The sequence below is a fragment of the Euphorbia lathyris genome, chromosome 4 (assembly GCF_963576675.1).
Source record: "Euphorbia lathyris chromosome 4, ddEupLath1.1, whole genome shotgun sequence".
Classification (NCBI taxonomy): Eukaryota; Viridiplantae; Streptophyta; class Magnoliopsida; order Malpighiales; family Euphorbiaceae; genus Euphorbia; species Euphorbia lathyris.
In genome coordinates this window covers 50,305,943-50,326,236 of record NC_088913.1, presented here as the reverse complement: position 1 = coordinate 50,326,236, position 20,294 = coordinate 50,305,943, and the positions used below count along the sequence as shown (strand labels likewise).

The 20,294-nt window shown below is 39.5% G+C and overlaps 1 non-coding gene across 1 annotated transcript; it reads left to right on the top strand.

Annotated features, from left to right (window-relative positions):
• The first annotated feature begins 19,854 nt into the window (after nt 1-19,854).
• On the top strand, nt 19,855-19,962 carry LOC136228389 (small nucleolar RNA R71). The gene has a single exon (XR_010688706.1). It is a non-coding gene; the product is annotated as a small nucleolar RNA R71 (small nucleolar RNA).
• The last annotated feature ends 332 nt before the right edge of the window (nt 19,963-20,294 follow it).

The window sequence follows — 20,294 nt, the reverse complement described above, 5'->3', positions numbered from 1 at the left end:
CGATCAACAATACCCTTGGAATCTGATTAAAAAATAACATGCTGCAACTCTAGCCTGTCACACCATCTAATCGCCTCTAACAACGCAATCCCCTACGCCAATAAAACCGATGGGATGCTGATAGGGACGTTTTGTCCCTATCTTTTAGCGTGATTTACGGATTAATTTTGAGCTAATAATTAAGTTTAATTATAAAAATAAGTGTGTTTTCAATTAAATAACAAAATAAAACAAAACTTATGCTTTTAATGAATTTCCTTTATTTTTGATTAATTTCAGAAAAATAAAACATCAAGTTAATTCGGTTCTCGAAAGTCGTATTTTGCAGGTACGGGTTAAGAATGAACAATTGATAATCCAGCAGGTACGCGGGGCTTGGAAAACTACACGCGGGGCGAAGAGCAATTCCTACTAAGTCACGGCAGTCAACCTGCACGTTCCCACACAGTCAACACCTACCACGCGAGGCGTAGAGCAAAGCACGCGGGGCATGCAAGGTGTGAAATAGTGACATTTGTTCTAGGAGCTCAACCACGCGGAGCGTCCCTAGATACACGCGGGGCGTATAAGAGAAATGCTTCAATCCGGAGTTCCAGAGACTCACCCACGCGGGGCGTACCCTGGTCTACGTGGAGCATGGATGAGTCAACTCCTCTGAAATCAGTCCGCGCATAAGAGAAAGCTTCAACGGGATGGGTAAATGATAGACACGAGGGGCCTCCTCCTATCCACGCGGGGCGTACCATGTGAAACCTGCATTGTAAATGTGAATTCTTACTTGTAACTTATGTATTTACGATTCTACCCCCGAACTTGATGTGTATAAATAAGAGTGATTATCACTCATTTTATTCATTCAGATTTTATGTAACTAAACTCTACCACCTTGAGAGCTTGTTCACTTATTCCGTCACTCTGTCGAAGTTCCGTTCCATCCTCTTCCACCAAGCTCGAGAGTTCCACCTCCAAGACCTAAGAGATGGCCTTGAGTCCAGTTAGCTAGTTCCAAGGGCCGATTCTCCCCGTTTTACTTGCTAATTAGCTTGCACTCTTCCTATGTACTAGGCTTGGTTGTATTCCACATTTTTCGTTCCATATTTATAATATATGATTTGCAATTTCCGTTTCTCTATACGTGTTGATATGTATTATTTGTTTTGATATTCGTAATTGATTATTGTGTAGGGGGACACGATTACCGGCGCCTTTTCGGGTTATCTTTAAGGAACTATATAGGTGATGCCCTACCGGAAGTGACGCACTGGAAACCCTAGGAATTGACAAGCCACAGAACTTACGGGCCCTAGTTTCTGATCCCCAGCATTAGACACGCCTTTAGGAGGAATCACGTAGTCTAAGCACTTCACGGGTCGGTCGATCGGTCTACACTTAGTCGTCTTTGCAAGAGTAAATTATCAATCGTATATATTCAGAGTCATTGTTTATTATATTTATAACTTATCGCCACCCATATCACTTCTTTAGAGTTTTGGTTATATAAATCTGTCTCACCATAGTTTAGGAGTAGTTTGTAGTCGTCACCCAAACCAACCTAAAGTATTCACCGCTTCGATAATGAATAGAACCGAGTAGTTTAATACTTGTGGTTATAAATCCCGCGGATTCGATACCTGGTCTTAACCGGATTATTACTTGATACGACGGGGTACACTTGCCCCTAAGTAGTAGCGTCTAGTAGAGTTTAAAAGCACACACACGTAACACATCATACTTATATTTCACCCATCCACATATTTACCTACTAAGCGCCGCGCTATCAAGTTTTTGGCGCCGTTGCCGGGGATTTATATTTTCTCACAATATTAGACAAAAATGTTTTATTGTTAGTCTAAGCATTCTTTTTGTATAAATTCTTTATATACTAACAACATTCTTTCTTGTTCATATTTTCTTCTTTATTTTTCTTTCAATAGTTTATGCTCACCCAATCTCGGAGTGATACTCTTGTTCCTATTGATCTTGAAATTGAACGTACTCTTTGTAGGATTTGGAGAGAAAAGATGGCCAACGTCAACAATGAAGCCAACCCAACCAACCCGCCGGTGAACAACATCCGGAACGGAGGACGCAATGACACACGGACAATGATGGAGATCCTAGCTCCACATAGGCCATACTATCGCAACAGAATTGTCGCCCCCACCATCCCGGCCAACACATATGAAATAAAGACTAGCATTATCCAATTGATCCAACAACTCGGTCAATTCGGAGGAGAACTTCATGAGAACCCTAACGAACACCCTGATAAATTTCTTATGTGTGCTGATACTTCTCGGTAAAATGGTGTCCCGGTTGAGGTCGTACGTCTAAAACTTTTTCCTTTCTCTTTGACAGGCCAAACGTTGGAGTGGTTGCACTCTTTGGAAGCCGGCACTATCACGTCATAGGACAAACTCGAGAAGGAGTTTCTCTCCTATTACTTTCCGCCTTCCAAAATGGCGAAGTTGCACAATGACATCACTTTCTTTCGGCAACTCGAGTACGAGGCCCTTCATGCGGCTTGGACGAGGTTCCGAAAATTGCTTCGAAGTTGCCTGCACCACGACATCCCCAAGCACGATCTTGTAAGTACTTTTTTTATCATGGGTTAACGCCTACTAATCGTGCTACCGTGGATTCCGCAGCAGGTGGGGACCTGTTTAGGAAATCGGCAAGCGAAGCATACGAGCTCATCAACGAGCTTGTAAGAAAAAGCATCCAGTGGTAAGAAGATCGGCTTGTCGGACCACCACGACATCAAGCATTCGCCATGGAGAAAGAGGCTCTAAAGAGTTCCATGGTCGAGATGAATAAGAAACTAGACGCTTTGATAGCACAGCTAAGCCTCAACAAAGATGCACAAGTCCTGATGTGCAATCACTGTGGTGGAGATCATGACGGACATAATTGCCATATCGGTAGCCCTTTTGCCGGCGACACCAAAAATGTAAGTTACGTAGGAGGTAACCAAAGGTACAACTCTAACTCTAACTCCTACCCAAACACACACCACCACAATAATAATGATAACGGGTGGAGACCTCGATACCAACATCCTAACTTGTCGTACGATAATAACAATAATGTATTGAGGCCCCCACCCGACTTTCATCAAGAGTATAGGGAGCATGGGCTAGGCCAGTCACATAATGTTTCCAGCGGTCGAAATGCCCAACCTCCCAACAACGTGCAAGGCCAATCGGTAACTTCCTTGCTAAAGGACATTCAAACACGTCTTGCCGATAATGAGGTGTTTTGCAGGGATTTGAGTCACCAAGTGGCTCATTTAAATCGTCACCAATAGGAGAGGCAGCTAGGAACTCTCCCGACAAACACCGAGCAAAACCCACGAGCCAAAAATAGAGAATCCGGACAAGCAATAACTCTCCTTAACGGTAAAGGTTCGGATCCGTTGGGTTCTAATTCGGACATCCTGCAATAGTCACACCCATTGAGAAAGTTGAGCTACTCCGACTATAAATGTAGCACCGGTTTGCGTTCTCCAAACCTTTGTTTATATGTATCATACACGTTTTCAATTTCATTTTCTTGCGTGTTTTCGTTTCCTTTCGATTTCTAAGATTTTTCACCTTCTGAGTTTTATTTTTCTTTCGCGCTCGTTTTGTACTTTTAATTAAAACCTCAATCATAACCAACAAAAAAATTACAAAACCCACAAAAGAAAAACAAATCCCTTTTAATCCAAAAGTTCACGCGGGGCTTGCAAATAGGCAAGCCCCGCGTAAACGAGTTTCTGGCAAAAACAACTTGCTAAAAACACCTCACGTGGAGCGTGCCCTCAATTACGCTCCACGTGTCTTTAGACCTATAGGATTTAAGGAAATAAAATCACAAATACGTTGCCCACATACAGGTCACGTGGAGCGTGCCCCCATACCACGCCCCGCGTGTCCTGGGGGAGTTGCGAATTGCAACTCCCCATGGCAGCTTTCCCCCTATCTTTTCCAACCTCACACTCCACCTCCTTCTTCCACCACTCACATCACTCTTCCCTCTTCCCCATTAATTTTTCCCACTTCTCCACTCCACCTCTCATCTCCTCCAATTAAAACCCTTCATTAATTCAAAATTAAAACACATTGACTTCCCCCTCATTCATTTCCCATTAATCCCCCAATTAATTCCTTCAATTAATTAACATTTAAAACCCCCCAAAAAATTAAAAATATTAAAACCCAAAAACATTTCAAATTCCTGACCGTTTATGTCTGAAATCTCAGGCACGCGGGGCGTGCCCCCCTAGCAAGCCCCGCATGTCGCCCATTCTTTGCGCAATTTTTGGTCAGAGACCGAAGTACGCGGGGTATGTCTCCTGGCAAGCCCCACATACCGTGATCTCATTCGACCAATTTTCAGTGAGAGACGCAGACATGCGGGGCGTGGCCCCATCACGCCCCACGTGCCTCCTGGGAATCCGAGAACTGCTTGGATTCCCACCTCTCTCCCTATATAATCCTCAATATTCTCCTCTCCTTTCCCCCTCACATCCACTCTATCTCCCTCACTTTGTCCAAAATCACTCAACTCCCCTAATCATGACTCGTCACAAGAGATCCGCCAACGAACGTAACCCACGATCCTCTCGTACTCGCTCCTTCTACTCCGACCAAACACCACCACCACCTGAAACCGATGAAATTCCACCTCTCACACTCCAATACCATGCCTCATTCCATATCCTCACCGAAGCGGAGGGGCGAACTTACCAAAATGTCTCCCCTTCCCCCGTCATGGCTCTGCCGTATATCAACCTCGACGCCCTTGACCACCACAACGTTGGTCGTGACTTCGAAGATCGTCTTCGTGCTCTTGTATGGCACGACCATTTCCGTGCATGCCACCGCATGTACCCTTCCTTGGTGCACGAGTTCTTCACCACTCTCACCGCCATCGGGATCCTAGGCAACTATGTCCTTACCTTCTGCCTCCAAAATCAACCCTACTCCCTCAACACGGCTTGGATCCGCAACCATTTCACCCACCAAACGGAGGTCAGCCTCACTGATTGTCCTACCGAAGTCACCCCCCGTGATTTTTGGAAGTCCATTACGGGGTTGGAAAAATTTGACATCTCCAATCTCCACCCGAGTCTCATCCGCAACCCAATCCTCCAACTCCTCCACTGGTTCCTCAACTATTACTTCTCGGGGAAAGTCGAGGCAAACAAGGTCAACAAGCTCGAGCTTCTTGCCATCTATTGCTGTGAGAAGAGGCTCGCCTTCGATCTCTCCCTCCTTGTCGAGACCATGCTCCGACAAATGAACTCTAAGAGGCGTGCCGGGTTGGGTTTGGGGCACTTGGTCACCATCTACGCCTCCTCCGCTCTCGGTCAAGAGGCCCTTAATCGCCTACCCCATTTTGACCCCCGTCCTTTGGACAAAAATGCTTTCAAAACTCTCCATCGTCGTACCTCTGGTACGGGTGAGAGCTCGGGTGCCGGCCACCAACAAGAAGTGGGGGAATGGGATTTGGTGTATGACTTCAATGATTTGGGTGACATTCCGACCGGTCCTTCCTTCTCCACCAACCCCGACTTCCAATCGATTCATGCTCGGTTGGACATATTGGAAGGCAACCAACGGCAAGACTGGGCTACCATGAATGCCCGGTTTGATGCTCTTGAGGCCTATCACCTCATGGACCAAGCCGCCCTTGCCACACGCTTTGGACACGCTCGAAGCTCAAAGGTAAGCGGATCGGGCAAGCTTTGAGGCTTTCACCAACACCTTCTTCACCCATTTCAACATTCACGGGAATCCTCCTCCGCCTCAACTTTAGTTCTTTTTGTTTTTATTTTTATTTTTATGTTTTTGTGTTCTTTTTGTTTTTAGACGTTTTTGGAATTAACGTCTATTTTAGTCACGCGGATGGACGTGCAACCCCGCACTTAGTTTGTTTTGCACGTTATCTTTGTTTTTATTTTTTCGTTGTTATTTATATATTAATATATATATTTTGGAGTTCATTTTTATGTTTCCATGTTTAGTACATTTTCGTACCATTTTTAACGTTTAATTTTAGTGCAGCAATAAGGTTCACGCGGAGCGTACCTTTGGGCAAGCCCCGCGTCAACCAGTCTCTGAGTTGATAAATTGCTAGAATCACGGTTCACGCAGAGCGCGCCCTAGGGCACGCCCCGCATAACCATGCCTCTGCAAGTTATGTTCGTTTTTTATACGTACCACGCGAAGCATAGCTAAAACCAAGCCCCGCGTGGTATCATTTAAAAACGGCCAAAATATTAAAGTCGGAGCAAAATAAAAACAAAGATAAAAATCACAAAAACAAAAATAAAAATACAAATAAAAATAAACAAAATAATTAAACTAAATCATTGGTTCAAAACTTTCCCCGACACATCACCTCCCTCGGAAATAAATTAAAAGTTCCGTTGTTTCTCCTTAAAAGTAAAAACGTTAAGTCTTGATTTCGAAGCTAGGGAGTTTATGCATAATCAAGATTTTCACCTAACAAAAGCATTGAGTCCTAACCCACGAATTATCTCCATAATGAAATTTAAAAAGGCAATAAAGACGAGATTTTTGAGAATTTTACAAGAACTTGAAAGTACACAAATAAACCCGAAATTTATGTGAGGTATTTTGAGCCTAAAAGAGTTCGTACGAGAACTCTATTTTTCTTCACAAAATTTTGAGGGCTTTTTCTTCACTCAATTCATAGAGTTTGCATCAAATACCGAGTTAAGTACACTTGTTTTGGTAAAAGGGGCAATAGATGATAAAACGAACCCACTTAGGCTAATTCTTTCTTAATTATTTTTCTTCGTTTTCATAAACCTCTAGGAAGGCCCCCTCGAGCCTATTGACCAACTTCTTTGCTAACACCCTTTTAACACTTAACCTTTTTTCCTCTTGTTTGAATACTAAAATCAAATGCATCAAAAAGACCCGAAACAAGCTAAGCCTCTAGCAAGAAAGCACAAGTAATCTTTGAAATCGTTTTTATGCCACTCTCGAATAAAAAGAAAAGAAAAATAAATAAAGCAAAAATAGAGAGCAAAATAGGCATTCTCAAGCTCCACTCGAGCAATTTCAAAAACTATCTTTCGTGTTTGCTAGGACAAAATGGTAAAAAGATGATGCAATCACCAAAATCGGTATTCAGACTCGAGTTCCTAATATTAACCACTCACCACTAAAAAGCCCACCTACATTACAATCCCCCTCCGGGTTCATTTTTAATATTGCCCGGCCATAATATAGGTGGAAAAACTCGGATGAACATGCAAATTCGGGATGACTTTGAGTAAGTACAAAGAAGAGCATACAAACACCAACCCACCAAAAATTGAGCATTAAAAGTGAAATACCTTGGTGAGGTATAATTGAGTTCTCAAAAGATAATCAATCCCCGTTAATATTGCCTATTAAGTTTGATCATGGAGGTTTCAAATAAGTTTGGCCACTCATCCGCTTACGTAAGTGCTCGTTTAAAACTTTTCTTAAACCTTGGTTTTGAAATCACGCACTTAGTTAAACCAACCGGATGTTTGTTTCTTAATCGTATCAATCCCTTGTCTTTCGAATTTCTTTACTTGAGGACAAGTAAAACTTTAAAGTCCGAGGAGGTTGATAGGGACGTTTTGTCCCTATCTTTTAGCGTGATTTACGGATTAATTTTGAGCTAATAATTAAGTTTAATTATAAAAATAAGTGTGTTTTTAATTAAATAACAAAATAAAACAAAACTTATGCTTTTAATGAATTTCCTTTACTTTTGATTAATTTCAGAAAAATAAAACATTAAGCTAATTCGGTTCTCGGAAGTCGTATTTTGCAGGTACGGGTTAAGAATGAACAATTGATAATCCAGCAGGTACGCGGGGCATGGAAAACTACACGCGAGGCGAAGAGCAATTCCCACTAAGTCACGGCAGTCAACCTGCACGTTCCCACACAGTCAACACCTACCACGCGGGGCGTGCAAGGTGTGAAATAGTGACATTTGTTGCAGGAGCTCAACCACGCGAGGCGCCCCAGATACACACGGGGCGTACAAGAGAAATGCTTCAATCCGAAGTTCTAGAGACTCACCCACGCGGGCGTACCCTGGTCTACGCGGAGCGTGGATGAGTCAACTCCTCTGAAATCAGTCCACGCGTAAGAGAAAGCTTCAACGGGATGGGTAAATGACAGACACGCGGGGCGTCCTCCTATCCACACGGGGCGTACCATATGAAACCTGCATCGCAAATGTGAATTCTTACTTGTAACTTGTGTATTTACGATTCTACCCCCGAACTTGATGTGTATAAATAAGAGCAAGGTTATCAAAATCGGACCGACCCGACCGGATAAACCCGGTTCAACCGGACCCGGTAGGTAAAACGGTCCGGAAGTACCTAATATTTTGCAACGTGAAAAACCGCTAAAAAACCATTGAACCGGCCGGTTGAACCATCAAACTGGAAACCCGGTCACAGTTTTGTGGTTGGAACGGTTCAGTAGAAGGTGTAATTATTTTTTCTGAAATCAAAAATTAATTTCAAATTACATTAATTAGTCCATCATCCATCCAATTAAAAGAGAATACTTTAATTCAAATTCATTAACTTTGATAAGTGATTAACGTAATACTATAAATAAATAATAGTAGTGATTTTTTTTAAACTAGTAATAATTAATGTATTCATGCATGCACTTAAAAAAGAAAAACACATTTAAAGCTTTGAATGAATCTGTGCCATGTTTAATTAAAATTATAATCTAATCAAAATGTTGCAATTATCCAAATAAGGAGATTAATAATCTACAAATTTCAAGATATGTTATATTAATAGGTTAAATAAAACTTAAATCATTTTTTCAAACAAAAAACAAAACTTAATTTATAGGATTTTTTAATTACGGTTTAAGTCTAATTCAACCTTAAACCTTTAACCCTTTAGCTCTTTCGGTTTTTTGATCGGTCCGGTTTTGACAACCAAGAATAAGAGTGATTAGCACTCATTTTATTCATTCAGATTTTATGTAACTAAACTCTACCACCTTGAGAGCTTGTTCACTTATTTCGTCACTCCATCGAAGTTCTGTTCCATCCTCTTCCACCAAGCTCGAGAGTTCCACCTCCAAGACCTAAGAGACGGCCTTGAGTCCGGTTAGCTAGTTCCAAGGGCCGATTCTCCCCTTTTTACTTGCTAATTAGCTTGTACTCTTCCTATGTACTAGGCTTGGTTGTATTCCACATTTACGCGTTCCATATTTATAATATATGATTTGCAATTTCCGTTTCTCTATACGTGTTGTAATTTATCACTTGTTTTGATATTCGTAATTCATTATTGTGTAGGGGGACACAATTACTGACGCCCTCTCGGGTTATCTTTAGGGAACCATATAGGTGTTGCCCTACCAGAAGTGACGCACCGGAAACCGTAGGAATTGATAAGCCACGAAACTTACGGGCCCTAGTTTTTGATCCCCACCCGTATCACTTCTTTAGAGTTTTGGTTATATAAATCTGTCTCACCATAGTTTAGGAGTAGTTTGTAGTCATTACCCAAACCAACCTAAAGTATTCACCGCTTAGATAACGAATAGAACCGAGTAGTTTAATACTTGTGGTTATAAATCCCGCGGATTCGATACCCAGTCTTAACCAGATTATTACTTGATACGACGGGGTACACTTGCCCCTAAGTAGTAGCGTCTAGTAGATTTTAAAAGCACACACACGTAACACATCATACTTATATTTCACCCATCCACATATTTACCTACTAGGCGCCGCGCTATCAGCTGCCAAATTGAAAATAGCTAAATCACGCAGCAAAGACGCCTCGCTCCCCACGCATAACTGCTCCCGTACCAAATTCTCCCGAATCGACGAACAGAGATGCGTCAACGTTGCATTTATACTCGCCTACACTCGAATGTTTCCAACATACCAGCGTCGTGTTTTCCACCCCCTGCTGCAATTTCTTTCTCTCCCCCTGTTCCTTCAGCCATTTTGCTCGCCATCCTTCTGCTCTATCCACCACTCGTTCCGCGGCCTCCACCACACCCGACTAGACCCTCGGATTTCTATATGACCAGATCGCCCACATCACCATTACCCTCCAACGTGCTTCTTCTGTTGTTACAGAACTCAACATGTCGAGAGTCCAGTCCTCCACCCATTCTCATTCACTACCAGGCGGCGTTAGATTAACTTTTAACCAAGAATCTATCGCAAAAACACAACCCAAAAAAAGATGCCATCCGTGTTCTACATCCTCTCTGAAGGAAAATAGGCAAACGTTTGGCAGCGGAAATATAAATTTTTTAACCTATTTCCTCAAACCAAGATCTGTTAATCGTTATTTCATACAAAGAATGATAGAAGGAAATACCTTTTAGAAGAACTATCTATCGTTGCTAGCGAAGTTCCCTTAACTCTAGTTCCGAGTTCACGAGCACAAACCAAAAGACAAGATCAAACAAGTTAGAATCTCAACCAATGAATAGCAGCCAAAATAGATTGCCTCTAATAAATCAACACAAGATCAAGGATAAAGAGAACGAGATGAAATCAATTGAATGGAAGCAAGTGGTGGAAAATCGGTCCTCTACAGTAGGGGTCAAATTTCTCTCTCCTCGGGATGGTCTTGGCTGGTCGAAATATGTAGGGGGAGGGGTATTTATAACTCTTGTATCTAAACCCTAGTTAGATAGAATTAGGTTACTAATTAAGAGTTGTATCCGGAATAAAACTCTTATTTATTATTATCTATAATTATATCCGAATATTAATTATAAGATAATATTAACTTATTTAATAGGATAATAACTAGAAGTAATATAATCACAATAAACCTTCTAATTAAATTATCCTATAATTAATTTAATCCACAATTATAATCTAATTAAAATTGTCAAAATTAAATTAATCCCACATGTGTCTAATACACATGGATTTCGCCCCCCTATATTTGGGCCTTAGTGGACTTAGTTGGGCTTCCATCAATTAATTAACATCCATTCCTCTTTTTGGTTCCAAGTCTTATGTGTGACCCATTAGGTTCTTATTACTACTACCCGTATACAACTATTAAATTAATTTCCTAAAATTACATTTAATCTTTGTATAACAGAATGAGTGCGAGGACTGTGATAGGCAGAACCGTAAACATTCCCCCAGAGTTATAAGAAGACATGTTGATTCCATCGTTGACCTTTCCATATTAGTTACAGTATAATTCGATCATTTATCAACTACATCCTTGAACAGAATCTTATGACTATGGATTATGTCAAGTCACATATAGCGAGATGTTCGTTTTACTTGTACAGGCTGAGTTCACTCCGAATAAATAGGTTAAGTGAAATCTCCATTTCAAGTCTTAAGCTATCACCTCGCAAGGATTTAGAGTTAAGTCTTCCACAAGCGATCCTTGGACGTATCTCCAATTTATCAGGAGTGACAAATGCTCAATCCAATGTTAACTATCCTGCAATTATTTCCTGTGATACCCAACGCCTGCCTGCACACACCCTAGAGTCATCTCTGTTATGGATCGTGTTTGAACAGAGTCAAAGCATCACATTTCATAATCCAGAATCACTAATTAACATTCCTTTGAGTCTGAGGATTACTTATACCTATTAATACCAATGTGATGAACATGTGACAAGGATAAATCCATCCATCCTGTTATCTCAAGTCGGGTCCCCAATCCTAATGAACTCCTTCATTGGATTCATGTAACTGTCCAGATATCTGCATATCTGAATTTTGTGAGATCAGCTCTCTGTCTCGACAGAAAACATTGTTACATGCAAGTCTCTACAGTATTATATCAATCCCTATTCAAAATATATTACTTGACTGGGGGTGGTTTTAAGCTTATTAGTTTATTATAATGTTTTGTCTCACTTCATGCTTGTATGAACACTTTATAATCACTTTAAATAAACTTAAGGATTTCCTTTTATTTGGCTTATTTAGTTCTTAAAAGTAAATGCCTTTATATAGTTTGAAAACCATATCTTATTAAAACAAATGATATAAAGAAAAATTCATTTACAACTGGTTTATATCCTAGAACAATTGACCATAGGACACTAAACCCCAACATACTCCCACTTGGACTAAAGCCAATTGTTTCTACAACTTATCCCAGTAGAACTCAGATGACGATCATGTACTTTCTAGGTTAAGGGCTTTGTCAACTGATTTGTTACGTTGTCCTCTGTAGGTACTCTTTCTATTCTCACATCTCCTCTTGCAACAATCTCTCTTACAAGGTGGTATCACTTAAGGTAATGCTTGGATGTATTATGAGACCGTGGTTCCTTTGCTTGTGCAATGGCTCCATTTTTATCACAGTACAAAGTAGTGGGATTTACAATGTCAGGCACCACACCAAGTTCAGTGATGAACTTCTTAATCCAAATCACTTCCTTTGTTGCCTCCGCAGCTGCGATGTACTCAGACTCGGTCGTAGAGAAAGCCACACTTCCCTGCTTGGAACTCTTCCAACTGACCGCACCTCCATTCAAGATAAACAGGTATCCTTATTGGGATCTAAAATCATTCTCATCCGTGAGATGACTGGCGTCTGAAAATCCCTCTATTTTCAGTTCCCCTTCTCTGTACACTAGGAACATGTCTTTTGTCCTTCTCAAGTACTTAAGAATGTTCTTGACAGCATTCTAGTGCTCATCACTTGGGTTTCCTTGATAGTGACTCGGTATGCTCAATGCGAATGCTACATCAGGCCTAGTGCATAGCATAGCATACATAATCGAACTAATCGCACTGGCATAAGGAACTACAACCATATGTTTCTTATCATCTTCCGTTTTAGGACACTGATGATTATTTAACTTCATCCCATGTCTCATGGGTAAGTTACCTCTTTTCGATTCAAGCATGCTAAACCGCTTTAGCACCTTTTTAATGTATGTAGCTTGTGAAAGACCAAACAGTCTTCTTGATCTATCTCTATAGATCTTTATCCCTAATATATAAGCTACTTCACTTAGGTCTTTCATGGAGAAGTTACCAGATAACCATACTTTCACCGACTGTAGCAGAGCTATGTCATTTCCCATCAGTAATATGACGTCCATATATAGTATGAGAAATGCTACTGAGCTCCCACTAACTTTCTTGTAAATACAAGCTTCTTCGCAGTTTTGTTCGAAACCAAATTGTTTTATGGTTTCATCAAAATGCTTATTCCAGCTCCTTGATGCTTGCTTGAGTCCATAAATTGATCTCTGAAGTTTGCAAACCTTGGTTGCATCCTTCGATGTGAAACCTTCAGGTTGCATCATATATACATCCTCAAGCAGGTTTCCATTTAGGAAAGTTGTTTTCACATCCATTTGCCAAATCTTGTAATCGTAGTGAGCGGTAATAGCGAGCGTAATTCTGATTGATTTGGACATGGCTACTGGAGAGAAAGTTTCATCATAATCAACTCCTTGTTTCTGACGGTATCCTTTCGCTACTAACCTAGCTTTGTAGGTGTTAACCTTTCCATCCATGTCGGTCTTCTTCTTAAAGATCCACCTGCACCCAATGGGTTTTATCCTTTCGGGTGGATCAACCAAAGTCCATACTTGGTTGGTATACATGGAATCCATTTCAGAATTCATGGCCTCAAGCCATGCTTTGGAATGTGGATTGGTGAGAGCCTCTTCGTAGTTTTCGGGTTCGTCATCTAACACGGGAACCTCATCATCATCTCCCACTAGAAAACCATATCTAACTGGGAGTTCACGAACTCTTTGTGATCTACGAGTAGGTAGTGGCACTTGAGTCTCATCCAATGGGACTGCTTCGGGTTCCTCAATCGCCTCTGTTGTTTCAGCTGGTGTTTCTTCTTGAACTTCCTCAAGTTCAATCATGCTTCCCGTTTGTGTTTCGAGAAACTCTTTCTCTAGAAACATTGAATGTTTGGATACTATTACTTTCTGTTTATCTGGATGATAGAAGTAATACCCCAAAGTTTCCTTAGGGTATCCTATAAAGAAACACTTATCAGATTTAGCATCCAATTTATCTGATGCCATACGTTTGACAAATGTTGAACAACCCCGTATTCTCATAAATGAGAAAATAGGTTTCCTACCAATGAACAATTCATATAGTGTGGAACTGGCGAATTTAGTTGGTACTCGATTTAGGGTAAACAGGGCAGTTTCTAAGGCATAGCCCCAGAACGTCTTGGAAGTAATGTTGTGCTCATCATGGATCGTACCATATCCAATAAGTTATGGTATCTCCTTTAGGATACACCATTCTGTTGTGGTGTATAAGGAGGTGTCCATTGTGAGCGAATCCCACATTCAGTTAGATAATTCAGAAAATCATCTGAAAGATATTCACCACCTCGATTTGATCGAAGTATCTAATTTTCTTTCCTGTTTGATTCTCTACTTCATTCTTGAAGCATTTAAATTTGTCAAAAGCTTCTGACTTGTGCTTCATCAAATAAACATAACCATATCTAGAATGGTCATCTATGAAGCTAATGAAGTATCTGAATCCTCCTCTTGCTTGGACTGACATAGGACCGCATACATCTAAATGTATTAATCCTAGAGTGTCTGATACACGCTCACCTTTATTGCTAAAGGGTGTCTTTGTCATTTTTCCTTTTAAACACGCTTCATATGTTTCCATTGATTCACAATCAACTGAATCTATAAGCCCATCTTGATGTAGCTTAAGCATTCGTCTTTTGTTTATATGGCATAAACGACAATGCCACAAGTAAGTTGAATTATCTAGCTTATGCCTTTTGGTATCAATTGTGAAAACAGAAATCTTATCATCTAAAACATAAATCCCATTTTATGATATTCCTGAAAAATAGAAAATCCCATTTCTATAAAACTCACAAATTTTGTTCTTTATTGAAATATTAAAGCCATCATCAACAAGATAGCTAATAGAAATAATGTTTCTAGACATCTCTAGAACATACAAACAGTTCCTTAATTCTATTACAAGCCCAGAAGGCAAATTTAAAACATAATCTCCAATTGTGAGCGCTGCAACTCTTGCTCCATTCCCAACTCGCAAATTTATGTCTCCCTTCTTCAATTCCCTAGTCTGCCTGCCTTAGTTCCTGCATATTTGTACAAATATGAGATCCACATCTGGTATCCAATACCCAAGATTCGGACTGTGAAATTGTATTTATTTTAATATAGAACATACCAGATGTAGAAGCACCGTCTTTTCCCTTCTTGAGGGAGGATAGGTACTCCAATGCCCGTCTTTGCCACAAAAGTGGCACTCTCCTTTGGGCTTCTTCACTTGCTTCCCCTTAGCTTTAGTTGGCATGGCCCTCTTGCCCTTCTTGGGATGTCTAGGATTGGGAGGGTTCCTTTTCCTCTTCCTTGATCCCTCAATGACAAGAGTTGGTATTGCCTTGTCTTTCTTCATATTAGGCTCAACCGTCTTGAGCATGTTTGCAAGCTCTTCAAGAGAGGTTTGCAAGTCATTCATTTGGTAGTTCATGATGAACTGTGAATAACTCTCTGGGAGGGATTGAAGAAGTAAGTCTACACTTAGTTCATGATCCATCGCGAATCCAATATTAGAAAGCTTGGTAATATAGCCAATCATCTTGACACAATGTGTCATCACAGATGTTCCCTCTTACATTCTGCATCGATACAACATCTTTGATATCTCATAGCGTTCGCACCGAGTCTGTTTCCCAAACAACTCTTTCAGGTGCGCGACAATGGAATAGGCATCCATCTCCTCATGTTGCCTTTGCAATTCTGGTGTCATTGATGCAAGTATGATGCATTCTGTGTGATCGTCATCAGACTTATGCTTCTGGTAAGCATCGATCTCTTCGATGGGAGCATCATCAGCTGGGTAGGGGGTATTGATGTATCAAGTACATACCCTATCTTATGGAACTTCGAAACGATTTTGAGGTTGCGATACCAGTCGGTGAAGTTTGAACCGTTCAACTTGTTATCGGTAAGTATATTTTGCAGATTGGTTTTAGTCATGATTTTAGGAGTGTGTTTTAATTTAACCTGAGAGTGAGAAAGAGTAAACGTATGTTATTCATTTGCTTTAAAGTATATCAATTTAAAATTATAGGTCTTTTAATTTTATTTTAAATTGCTCCCACTATTTTGCCAAATTAATAGCCCTCCATATTAATTCGAAGAATTTCACAAATCCTTTAGTGAGCTAGGATCCTAACTCCTGAAATTTCACCTTGAGTTTGCTCAACAAGCTAGTCTCATTTGTTAGGTAGATTCATGTAATCGATCACATTAACAATATGATTCCTAGGTTATTGGGTTACTAACCATATTAGTAACTAATATGCATTCATATTAATCCTAACAATATTGCCCATTAGTTTATAACAACTTGAGTTTGCTCATCCAATTATCATAATCTAATTTAAGTATTACCCCATATTCGTGAAAACAATTTTCAATAATCCAGGTGTTACCCATAAGACCCGAGCTTGAGTTTGCTCAACAACCCAAAGTCCCTAAATTCTGCCAATTGGATTATAATATTAGGGAGGGGCAACCGATTTTAATAACTTGCTTATTTACTTAACTTTTGATTAGTGAGAGATTTTTATTTTAAGTCTCATAATCTAACCTAGTCTTGATTTGCTTTAGCATACATCAAACACATACAATTTACATTGGTAGTTATGGACAGATTATCTAAATTATTCCGTTGAGCAAGAAACGGAATAAAAGATCAAACCTAGGGAAATACTAACTATCACATATTTCTCTTTAGGTCCTCCGTCTTCTCCTTGGCGCCTTGAAATTACATCAATATCAATTTCTATACTACTAAAGAAAACTTCAACTAATTTGAAGGGAATTAGATGAGAGGAGAAATTACAATAGATAGTAGAGAGGCAGGACATGCATGCCCTATTTTCCAAAAATACCAAAAGACTAAATATAGGTTCCAAATATGTCCATAAATCCAAACATGTATAGACTCAATTAAATAAATTTAATTGGTTGATTATATAAATTATTTATGTAATATTTAGGTTAATCACATTAACTTGTCAAATTAACTTTCATCCAATTTTAATTCCATTAATTTTGTATCCCTTATATCTAATATAATCATACTGTAACAATTACATATTAGATTAGTATAATTATACAAAAATTACATTATGCATATCCCAATTAATTTGTATAATTCACTTAACACTTTGATTTACACATATCAAATATTAAGTAAAACAAACTTTTAAATAAATTCATTTTATTTGATAATCAAAACAGAAAACTACTTATTTCTGAAAACATATAAATATATCTATATTTAAAATAATTAATTCTAAAAACGATTTTCAAAATTAACATCAGTCGGGTCGGTCCGATAAACGGCCCGACCCATCACCTTCCCACTGCGCCTGGGTTGCTGTCGCGAGGCAGCAACCCAGAATTCTTGGTAGATCGGGTTTCTGCCTTGCGGCAGAAACCCGAGCTGCTCATAATTATTATTTTTTATTTTAAAACATATATTTATATATTTGTTTCAAAACAATTTTAAAACAATTTTCAGAACATCAGAAAACTTTCAAAGATTTTCTGTTTTATCTTTTAGATTCAATAAAACAAACTTTTATTAATCTAACCATAAAACTATTAGTTTTTGTTATAATGATTATCAACCAAATTAATCAAGAACTTTTGCATAATTAGTTTTAATTATCAGGTAATCAAAACTCTTTTATCTTTAGATTAATTAATCATAACAATTTTATTAATTAACCTAACAATAAATATTTATTCAATCTGATTGAAAAACCTTTTATTTTCATATATGAAATAACGGATTTAACGCAGGCTCTGATACCACTGAAGGGAAATAGGCAAACGTTTGGCAGCAGAAATATAAATTTTTTAACCTATTTCCTTAAACCAAGATCTGTTAATCGTTATTTCATACAAAGAATGATATAGGGAAAGACCTTTTAGAAAGGTCAAAAACGCCTATCTTTAGGTACGGTTTTAAAACAGTTTTAGTTTACTTTTTGCCAATAAGCGAGCAATTCTCGCATTTATATGCATTTGTGTGTGTTAGTTAGCATTTGTATATGTTTTATTTACTTTTGTGGTTTAAGCTCGTTTCCTTATCGTTTTTGGGAAAATATGGCCAAACTAGCATCTACGTTAACTTTCAATTATCTTTTATGGCTAATTGATCCACCAAAAGTCGCACCAAACGGAGTATTTAGTCAAAACAAGCGATTGGTGGGTCAATTTAGCCTCGGAACTAATGTCGTTTGGAGTTGTGTGCGTGTGCAGGTTAAAACAGGAACGAGTTCGGGCAAAAATCGCATAGCGGGAACACCCGACAGTCACGTAGGGCATCTGGGCATGTTTGCTCATCGAAACTGGCCTTTTTAGGCCAGCTCACCGAGCTAGCTATGGTCAGCTCGGGCGAGCTGGAAGCCGGCTCACCGAGCTGGGCGAGCCAGCTCGGTGAGCTAACCTGTGGGAATCAGTCAAAAGACTGATTCCCAGCCCCACGACGCCACGATCAAGTCCCACTTCTCCCACCTGCAAAAGGAAACGAATTAGGTCAGATACGGGGCCCGAACCATAACTATAAATAGGACTTTCATCTCATAAATTAGATATCCTTTTATTAATTGTAAAAACCCTAGCCTTCCTCTTGAAGAATCCTCTCCTCCTCCTCCATCTCCTTCAACCTCCATTGAAGAACCTCCGAAGCTCCGTTCACCGAGGATTGTTCCAGCTCTATCCTTAAGTCCTAGGAAGACGCCTGCATTGGTAGACAGGTTCCCTGAAAGGGATTTTCCTTCTATTTTACATTCTGTTTGCCTCTGATCCATGTTATGAATCATAGGCTCACTGTATCTTCGTGACAATACTTTTCATCTTTAATAATATTGTAGTTTTGTTTTCTTCAATTAGTTTATTGCTTTTATCTTTGTCCGATTGGTTTAACTCATTCAATTATCCAAATATTAAGTTGGCACATATTGCGAGCTGAATCTGACCTAGTCAGTGCCCATAGGATTGACGACCCTATAGATGATGAAGCCCAAATTGTTGAGCCTTAGAGCTAGTTTTGGCCTTACAAGGGAATCACAAACTAGGAACCTCAGAAGAATAAGTAGGGTTAATCGCCTCGGACATAAGTGACTTAGATTAGGTTTTAAATCAGTTATCTAAACAATCTATCTTCATTATTATCGTATCATTCCATGTCCCTTCGGGAAATTACATTAGTAAAGGATCAGATGGGGGTAGAATAACTTAGCTAGGAGTAGAGTAATTTAATTAGGACTAGTTTAACTTAATCAAAATCAATCTCAAACCCCCCAAAGCCTAGATAACACTAGAGACCAAGTAGCTTGATACTTGCAGGAATAAATCCTGTGGATTCGATACCTGGACTTGTCCAGATTTTATTACTTGATAACGGCGGGGTACACTTATCCCTTAGTGAGTCTCTCGGAGACGCATCACACCACTATAATCCATATCAACTTGGATAGGGTTTCCATTAACATCACACGATGTCATAAACTTGTCAATTTTATGCGAAAGTGCTGAAAAATGGGCTTGTAACATCGCGATAGGGTCAAGATTAACTATACCTTTAACTGGTGACAAAGTCGAGGACGATGGTTTTGGAGCAACTGGTGTATGTGTATGTTCGGCAGACCACATGCTATTGTTAATTGCCATTTCCTCTAAAAGTTCTTTCGCTTCAGCAGACGTCTTCTTCATAAATAACCCTCCCAACATAGCATCTAATGAACCTCTGGTAGTGGGATTTATTCCATTATAAAATGTTTGCATTAAAAGTTGATCGGGCAAATGGTGATGTGGGCATAAAATGTTGAAGTTCTTTGAAACGTTCCCATGCTTCATATAGGGTTTCATTTTCATGTTGTGTGAATGATGTCAGTTCTTTTATAATTTTCGCTGTTTTGGCTAAAGGAAAATATTTCGATAAAAATGCTTGGGCTAATTGGTTCCAAGTTTGGAATGTTCCGAACAACATAGAAGTTAACCAAACTTTAGCCCTGTCCTTCAAAGTGAAAGGAAATAGCCAAAGTTTGACATCTTCGGTAGAAACGTCCATAATTTTAAAAGTATCACAAATTTCAAGAAAATTGGTCAAATGGGCATTAGGGTTTTCATTAGGTAGTCCATAAAATGCCACACTATTTTGTAACATATTAAGCAAGGCTGGTTTGATTTCAAATTGGTGTGCATTTATTTGGGGTCTAATTATGCTATTCGTAACACCAT